General features: G+C 40.1%; 1 protein-coding gene across 1 annotated transcript in view; it reads right to left on the bottom strand.

Moving 5' to 3' along the window:
• The window catches only part of LOC126484773 (histone acetyltransferase type B catalytic subunit), a 76,558-nt gene extending 73,118 nt beyond the window's left edge, over positions 1-3,440 (bottom strand). Inside the window, exon 1 of the mRNA XM_050108373.1 lies at positions 3,370-3,440. The gene's annotated coding sequence lies outside the window, so the exon portion shown is untranslated. The remainder of the gene's footprint in view (positions 1-3,369) is intronic.
• Between the last annotated feature and the right edge of the window lie 6,633 nt (positions 3,441-10,073).

A 10,073-nucleotide genomic window follows, 5' to 3' on the forward strand; every position in this document is an offset into this window, starting at 1 on the left:
CTCGTCCTTTCAGGCCTGCCGGTTCTGTAGAAGGCGATTTCGCAGCTGGAGGCGAAAATTTGGTGGCTTGTTGCACAACTGGAGGAGGAGGAGGAGGAGGAGGAGGCAGGGATGTTACTGTGACACTGGGTGATTTTACAACTGAGGTGCTAAATTTGAGGTCACCAGTCAGTGTGGCCGTGTCCTACATGGAGCAATGTATAGTGAGAACAGTACTCTAAGTGCCAAATGGTAAAACGCAGGGGTTCTGACTAGCCAATAACTTTTCCTTCACCCGGATCTCTTGGATAGCCTGCTCAACAAGATATATGGGATATTTTCGGGATGATGCTCCATGGTCACCATTGCAATTGATACAAAGGGGAGGAGAAGGTGGGCAATCACTCTCATGAGCATCACTACCACAAATACATTTGGCTGGTTTGGATGAGGTTGTAACATTGACTCTCGTGGCAGGGCATCAGGTTCAGAATGTATGGGCAGACTGTGATGACTTCATAGCCTACTTTGATCTTTGACGGAATCACTACTCTATCAAACATAAGAAAAAGAGTGCGTTTAGGCACGAAGGATGCAACAACCTTTGTCTTCACCCGATGGACTGCAGTGACACCCTGATCTAGGTAAATAACACCACGTGAAGAACTCAGTATTTGATGAGCCTTGATACGAACAGGATAGCCATGGAGGAGCAAAGCTGCAAAGCAGTTGTGCCCAAGATCCACAATTAGTCTCCAAAAGGAAAGAGCCATTAAATGAACGAGAGCAGGATTTCACAGGGCTGGCAACTGTATGTACACCTTTCTGAATAACAAATAGGTTAACTGCAACAAAGACCTGACTTCCTCCAGTACACAACACCACTAGGAACCAAGGTGCAGCTGGGAAAGTCTTGGAATCTTTACCCTCATTTTGTTTGCCTGTAGTCGACACAGTTGGTGATTCACTCAATGCGAGAAAATCTCCACACTTGCCAGCGTCTCCGATGGTGCACTCCTTCCAACTGGGGGTCCCCGCCCCCTCAGAGAGGAGCTCACCAGCCCTAGGTGATTGTTCACACCTCCCAAACTCCTGGCAGAGGGACCAATAGGCAATATGGGAAGATAACAGCTCAGGCAGGAAAGACTGTTCTGATGTCATGCTAATGAAAACACACCCCAGACACGTTCCCCAAGGCAGGAGAAAATGTTTTGCAGAAAGACAGACAGGCAGCACGGAAGGGAAAAGGTGTTGCAAAGGCTGGTGACCCTGCATCTTTCAGCCGATCGCACGCCTGTTCATAATGCACGGCCTGTGACAGAGTGGTTACACGACAATAACATCCCTATAATGGACTGGCCTGCACACAGTCCTGACCTGAATCCTGTGGAACACCTTTGGGCTGTTTTGGAACGCCGACTTCTTACCAGGCCTCACTGACAGACATCAATACCTCTTTTCTGTGCAGCACTCCATGAAAAATGGGCTGCCATTCCCCAAGAAATATTCCAGCATGTCACTGAATCAAGAGTGGCAGATGTCATCAAGGCTAAGGGTGGGCCAACACCATATTGAATTCCAGCATTACCGAAAGAGGACGCCACAAACTTTTAAGTCATTTCCAGCCAGGTGTCCAGATACTTTTGATCACATAGTGTATGACGACTGCAATAAACTGCTGCTGAAACCAGTAATGTACACAATGCAGGAATTGATTAATCTTGCTGTAGTAAATAGTTACATACTTTTTGAGGCCCTTATTTGCATTAAACTTTTTTGTCACATGGGCTGGCCATCAAAACAGCTATTAGCAACAGCTGAACAAGTGTATTCTATAAATGAATCTGTGGCAGCTATGTCCACTACTGCTATGAACTCTTACAGAAGTACAGATACTATCATCTGTGAAAGGTATTTAAAGAGATGAGTGGGCCCTTGTTTTTGGGGTTGTGTTGATGCACAGAGGTCACCGACACCAAACACACATACAATATCACGGTGCTGGAAAAAAATTTGCCACCTCCAGTACTCAGTGTGACAACACGTACACATGGACCTGGCATATACGATATGAACTTTATTAACATACGCTATGAGGAGGTGGTACAATGGATGGTGTGTGTATTTTTTTCTGGTCTTAATGAAAAAATATAGCATTTTTGAACAATGCATACTGTACACTGTGTAGTTACAGTCTGGATTCAGTGTTTCTGAATGGCATGATAATACTGTTGTCCATCAGAACTGGACCGTTGCACTGTTTTGTTAGTCAATGAATTAACTGGACTCTCCTGTTCAAATCTGATGTACAAATTTAACTTCTACAGGGTTAGTTGGAGCACTGATTGCATATAATACCAACACATCCAAAAATAACTATTCACCATATTTACTGAAAAATAACAACCTACCAATTAATGAGTTTTATAGAATGAACAGGGACTCCTACATGCAATTAGTTAAATGGCCACCGCTAGAATGGTTTGGTGGTTGGTTTATTTTGAGGGAGGGGACCAAACAGCATGGTCATCGGTTCCCACCGCTGGAATGAACAGTAAGTTTCTAAAGAGGTTTGCTAACAGTTAACTTCGTCTGTCCATTACACAGCACTTAACTACAATTTGGTCAGTATGAAAGGCTATCGACAAATTTTGAACATGCAAACAATTCCTTCAATGCGGCCGCAAATGTTACAGGCGTCATTATTCGCCACAAACACTGCGTCACTTCATATTGGTGGGACTATTCCGGCTATCAAAACTCACAGCAATAAAAATTGCAATCATAACTTCCCCGTGTCACGAAGACCATGTTTATTAGACATTTAAATCTTATACAATTCCCCAGGTAGTTCCGTTATATTCACCTCACAGTACCTATCAAGTTCGTATTCCCCTCTTAGGCAACGTGTACCTTTACATGCATACAGCCTTTCGGGGGCCGGAGGATGTAGTGCTAGGTTTTTTTTTTAAACAGATCTGTCAACTACACTTTAACAGTGGAAAGAATTCAATGTTAGTTATGAAAACTAAAGAATATATTTCGGACGCACGAAGTACCTCCACTAGCTCCAAACTAAGGCATTTAACTATGCACCAAAATGTACATTGAATGGCTTGCTTGAAATCAGTAATTTATAGTGGCACAGAGGTAACCGTAAACTGTCAACAACTTTACATTTCAGTATTCCCTCTAAATGCATACATGACATTTCAAGAAACGTCGCCAATAAAAGTTTCTTAGGAGGATGTTGAATTAAAGGATGAAGTTGCTAGGCGCAATAAACATTCATCTAAATTTAATGTAATGACGAAAAGCATACTTTATAACATTGATATCCCTTTACACTACTTCACCATTTCCAATAAAAAAAAATTACAAAACACTCACCAATCTCACCACCTCTAACAATTGCCTGTAAATGTCACGCAACTAACTCCCGCCAATAACATTACCAAAGACATGAAGAAAGAGACATATTACTACGCCAAACAAAAAACACAAATTACATTAGTCTACATTCTGTGGAATTTTCTGTACATCTCCACGGCAAATAAATCAAAATATACACTGTTTTCCTTCTAATCTAGTGAAAATAGATTCCAAAAATTTTTCTGATAATTTAATGGTCAATTTAGTCCTTTATGGTATAGTTGAATACCTCGTTACATCATTCTCAAAAACAATAGAAGCATTCATAAAAGACAGACGAATGAATTACCTCAATAAGATAGCGAAAATACAGTACAACAGAGCTTACAAAAGTGATAGACCCTACTCGAAGCTCGCGACAATCATGAAAAGGCTCTGTATTTAAAGGTTTTATTCTCATATCACCCAAAAAAAGCTAATTAATACTCCAACGCCTAACATGTGCTACATCGAATCATCACAGAAGACGAAGGGGCTAAAGAGGACTTTATATTAATATAAGTACATAAGTTAATGGAAAAAACAGGTTATACATAAGCAGTTCATAATACATAATTACATATTCTCAACATATCATTGCATTACATAAGGCAGAAGAGCCTGCTTCAAACAAGAGAAATGAATCATGAGATTCCTCTGATAATGTAGCTCTGTTTTGTATTCGATGAAGTAAATTACAATCTACAATGTATTGTGTTGCTTCCAAGTATACTCGATCCCATTTGTGTACTTTATAATTAGTCAACCTGTTTATTTATTTGTAATAATTTTATGTTGCATGAACTCTTTAATGGAGAGAAAACTATTATTTGGGAAATGTTCTTTAGGATGTGTTTTAAATTTATAAAGTTTCTTTATATTTTTGATCTCTTTTGGTAGTTTATTACATAGAGATGTTGTTATATACCTCCAAGATTTATTATGTATCTTGATTCCTTTTTAAAATATGGTGGTTTGGGTCTTCACGCTTTTCATTCTAACCAGGTACAAGCAGTCGCTAAGTGTTTTTCTGCTCAAGTTCTCTTTAGTCCCTACGTCTCCTGTGATATATATGTGTGTGCGCGCGCGCGCGCGCGCGGGTGTGTGTGTGTGTGTGTGTGTGTGTGTGTGTGTGTGTATGTGTGTAATGACGACATCTACACAAAGAAATATGCCTCTGGATAAATTAATAAATAAAAAACAAATAAAATAGATTTTCTGAATTAACACTAAAGGAAAACAATATGTGAATCTGAATATTAAATAAATTTATACACTGCCTGAAACAAAGATTGTTTATGTCACTTGTCTTTATAACTCAACAATGTGTCCGCATACTGATGCATGGGTAGCAGCTCAGTTTACGTATTTCTGTAGTTCGGAAGGTATAAGAAACGCTGTCCACTCTGAAAGTAATACTGCATGTGGTGCATCGCCCTCACATTGCCGGTTTGAGAATATGTGCACACGCCACTGCTGAGGACGAACTCAGACAGCCCTTACTTAAGTATCATCCAACAGTAGAGAGGTGTATTAAAGGAACAAGTTGGTGACGCCTGAGTCTATTTGTTTTTGCACTTATGAACTTAAGTTGCATGGTGTGTCTCTTGGATTTTTACATTAAATTAATTTACTGATATGCACATTTGAATCAACTGAAGTTGACATTTTATATGATCACATTCTTATTTTTTAGTTACTGGTGTCTTCTTGGTGTTGTTTTTTTCATTTGAGGAAAGCCATTATTTAAAAAAATAATATTTCCTTGAACACAAATATTCTGCAGCTCACATAACAGGAATCACTAGGAAGAAAAAGAAACAACAGAATCAACCATTAATTTTCTCTATTACAAGTAGTGCAGTAGACAGTTGTAATTTTGATTTGTGTGAGGCTTTAGTGTTTTCTAACATTCCATGAAATGTCTTTATAAACCCTACTTTTAAGGGCTTCTTGGAGAGTATTAGTGGCCACATTACACCAGTTGGGTCAACAGAAAGCAAAAATTATTTGGAACAGGTGTGTGACAAGGCTATCAGTGATATTAAAACAGACATTGGTGGTCAATATATTTGGCTTTCAGTCGACGAGACCACTGACTGTTGTGACATATTTATAGATAACGTTGTGGTGGGTAAATTAGATTCTGGTGCGCCAGGAAATCTCCAATTACACCTGTATAGAAAACATGAGAAGACGGATTGCAGCACTGTAGCTCTCACTCTCAGATGTGGCCTATACATCCTATGACCAGTAGAAGACAGAGATAAGATTTTTTTTTGCTTTTGGTGAGAGACTATGCTGTTATATGTTAAAAGCAGTAGCAACGCTGAAAGAATTCTACCCAGGTCTGATCCCCTGCACCTGCCTTGCCTGTGGCCTACATTGTCTAGCAAAGGAAGTTAGACGTAATTTTACAGATGTTAACAGTATCATTCCATCTGTTAACAAAGTAAGTCTCAAAGCTCCTTCTCACATTCAGTCCTCCAAGGAAATAGCACCAAACATTTCCCTCACACTTGAACCCATATTTACACACTGGTGCACCTGGCTCTTGACAACTTTATATAATACTGAACACTACTAAAAAGTCAGAGAGCTGGTAGACACATTTGACTTAGTGAATCAGCCTTTATTGCAAAAAACCAAGATGTCCTTTAAAAAGAGCAACAATGTGGCGCCTGTGGCATTTTTAAGAGCACACTTAAAAATATCTACATATTACACGTCAACACTTACAGTCTGTATCTCTACTACTGAAAACTGGTGTAGACCTGGTCTCATTGATGGAAATATATGGATCAGTGCGTAGAGCATGCACCACTAAATTAAGTAATACTCTTCTGAGGAATTCTGGATATGAAGAAAGTGTCCACTATTATTCAGGGGGAGAAATCTGAAGTTGAATTGTATTGGAGGCCAAGAGCAACTGTGTCAAAGAAACATGCGCCATTGACCTCTTGTGCTGTGGCATTATCTTTCCTCTCAGAGCAATCTAAGGGACAATGGAAAACCTTCACAATTTGTCTACAGAAGCTTTTGACCTGATTTCCAACATGGACCTAGAGCTACAAACCCATTACGAACTTGAGTTTGTGTTATCTGTATACAAAGGCATATATTTGTTGTAAATAGTAGTCTACATATCACATTCTTTTTTGAGATGACACATCTTCAAATATGTGAATAGTAAATGCCTCATTCAAAACAGATTTGTAATACTTTACATTGTGATACCATTCAAACGTATTCTCATCTTCGTTTTGGCGACTGATTAGGTTTTTCGCTCCTGTTGTCGCCATTGCTTTAGCTCTGTCTAGCCTCAGCTAAATTTCTTCTATGTGGTACCAACATTTTTCTTGAACCAGAATCAGCGGTTTTTTCAACAACATCTAAATTTATCCAAGTTCTTTTACTGACCTGTGAAGATATGCATTTTTGTCCAATATCTTTCAATGAAATCTTATATCGTTTTGTCTCTTCTTGGACGAAATTTTGTGACAGGCATTTTTTTTATCATTGGCATGTGAGGAGTCACGCTGCGAAGCCCAAGTGGGCGAATTTCGCTTCACCCTGTATAACAGTGACTTATCACATAATACAAGATATGGAGAATAAAATTCGCTTTGCTGTAAGCAGAAATATTAATGCTGATTCACTCGTAACTTCAAGAGAATGGAACAGAATAACAGGTATCAGCACTGCCAAATAGTGTAGTTTTCACACTAGACAGAATGTCAACACGACCTCAGTTTTGTAACTCAGAACTGAATAGTGAAACAGAGCTTAAGAGCTACAATCAGTGATGCTAAAAGTCGGAATATAATGTCACAATTAAGGAACTAGCAGTGGGAAAGTTTAATAATGGATAAACATGGACTCCAAATAGAAAGCCATGTACCAAAGCAAGTTTTATAATCGGAATTCTTGCTCGATTTTGTGTGGTAAACAGCTGACAAATATAATAACATTTCAAAATATCGACATTTATTTCCTAGCAGAAATGTATAGACGCAAGCAGGTTAAGCAGTATTTATAATGGAATATGTAGATCCTGTTCATCTTATCCATTGTGTTAGTAACAACCGTATTTTTCTCTTCCAATAGTGTTAACTTTTTCACTTACATAAAGGATCTTTAATGAAAAGTGATTCATCAGTTTATGTCCATCTTTATATACAGTGTGGGTGTCAGCTCTGTACAGTTACTGCAAGACACAAATAATTTTCTGCTTTCAGAATCTGGCCTCTTTTTTGGAAGAACAGCCAATATATAATCGATATGGAGTATTTACAAAATAACAAAATAAAGATTAAGAAGATACAAAAGCACGAAGTATGTTACCAAATGGCCCAGTCACATTAATGTGATCACAGTCTTGTTTGATGTCATTGTGCAATAACCACTCACAGATGGCAGAAGGCAGCACTAGCAAAACAGGGTATATAAAGCGTGTCGGGGAGACACAGAAAATAGTGTCCAGAATGAGATTTTCACTCTGCAGCGGAGTGTGCGCTGATATGAAACTTCCTAGCAGATTAAAACTGTGTGCCCGACCGAGACTCGAACTCGGGACCTTTGCCTTTCGCGGGCAAGTGCTCTACCATCTGAGCTACCGAAGCACGACTCACGCCCGTTACTCACAGCTTTACTTCTGCCAGTATCTCGTCTCCTACCTTCCAAACTTTACAGAAGCTCTTCTGCAAACTTTGCAGAACTAGCACTCCTGAAAGAAAGGATATAGCGGAGACATGGCTTAGCCACAGCCTGGGGGATGTTTCCAGAATGAGATTTTCACTCTGCAGCGGAGTGTGCGCTGATATGAAACTTCCTGGCAGATTAAAACTGTGTGCCCGACCGAGACTCGAACTCGGGACCTTTGCCTTTCGTGGGCAAGTGCTCTACCATCTGAGCTACCGAAGCACGACTCACGCCCGGTACTCACAGCTTTACTTCTGCCAGTATCTCGTCTTCTACCTTCCAAACTTTACAGAAGCTCTTCTGCGAACTTTGCAGAACTAGCACTCCTGAAAGAAAGGGCATAGCGGAGACATGGCTTAGCCACAGCCTGGGGGATGTTTCCAGAATGCTTCAGTACATCAGATGGTAGAGCACTTGCCCGTTAAAGGCAAAGGTCCCGAGTTCGAGTCTCGGTCGGGCACACAGTTTTAATCTGCCAGGAAGTTTCAGAAAATAGTGTAGTAGCCATAATGTGGAAATGGAGTAATTTATCTGACATCCAACAGAGCATGATCATTGGCTTTTGGGCCAAGGGAGGAAGCGTTCCTCAAACCGCTAGCTTTGTAAACTGTTCGCATGCTGTTATGGATAAAGTGTACTGTGCATGGCGAAATGACGTTATACAAATCTGACACCAAGCCAACTGTGGTGCACCACAAGTCATAGATGACAGGGTGAAGGGTGGTTCTGGAGGTGAGTACAGGTGAATAGAGATGTAACTGCTGAGCAACTAACTGCCCAAGTGATCTAAGGGACTACCAACAGTGTCTCCTCAACTGTCCACCTGGTTCATGATGACTATTGTTCATCAATGATGAAGTCTGGAATTTGCACGCCAGACCACAATGGGATGGCCTTTTCAGGTCGCAATGGCCGCTGGCGTGTGCAGCGTGAAACTTCTGAAAGCAAACACTCTACACCAATCGTTGGAAGTGACCACGCTGGAGGAGAGAGCGTTAGGGTCTGGAGAATATTTCTGTGGCATTCAAAGGGTGATCTCGTTGTTCTGGAAGGCACAGTGGATTAACACAAGTTTGCAGCTTGTTACCGCTTTCTGATTTCAGCCTGCACAAGTTTGCAGCTTGTTACCGCTTTCTGATTTCAGCCTGATGCCAGATTACCTCACGACTTTTAGTGACTCTTTATCGTAGGGACAGGGTAGCAAGATCCAGTAGGATTGCTTCGTTGTGGGTGAGCCTGTGTGAGGGCTAGTGTAGACATTTTTATCTTTGGTGTTCTGTGAGCAACGTGGTAGATATTACGAAAGCGGTTTGGAAACAATTTTCCAGAAAATGATTCCTGGAATAATATATTTTGTCACTGCAGTCATTTTTGTGAAATAGGGGAAGGAAATAAAACTTGGCCATATTTTCAATACGTGAATGCTCATGTTGCTGGCTTCTACTTCTGGACCATTCACATATTACAAAGACTCACTTTTTTTTTGTTATTTGTAGTAGTCACCACAACCTGGGAAATAAACAGCAAAGTATTTCTGTCAAGCAAACTTGTTTCACCTGCGGCAATTTAAGCTATCATCTTATGTTACTGGAAATTGTGACATATTCCGAATAAATGCAAAGCACTCGCAATAAACGCGAATACAAGTATCATTGCTGGTCATGTTACTTGCAAGGATCTCGTCATTCGTTTTTTGACCAGACTGAGGTCACAAAATCGAAGAAACTCGTTGCTAAGACACTACACTCCTGCATACAAATAACATCGAAAATTGAAGAACATATTTCTGTCACATGAATAAGAAGGAAACAGGAACTGTTACAAACGTGAAAATGAAAGAAAAAAGAAAATTGCATGTGGCAAGATGTGACCTACATCTTCCAACATCAAATCTTCCTGTCACTAATCACAAGACCACGCCATTCACACACAATCAGTGCATTAATATAGTTTATCTTAAGCTCTCCTAAAGACTTTTTAAT

This window comes from Schistocerca serialis, chromosome 1 (genome assembly GCF_023864345.2).
Source record: "Schistocerca serialis cubense isolate TAMUIC-IGC-003099 chromosome 1, iqSchSeri2.2, whole genome shotgun sequence".
Lineage (NCBI taxonomy): Eukaryota > Metazoa > Arthropoda > Insecta > Orthoptera > Acrididae > Schistocerca > Schistocerca serialis.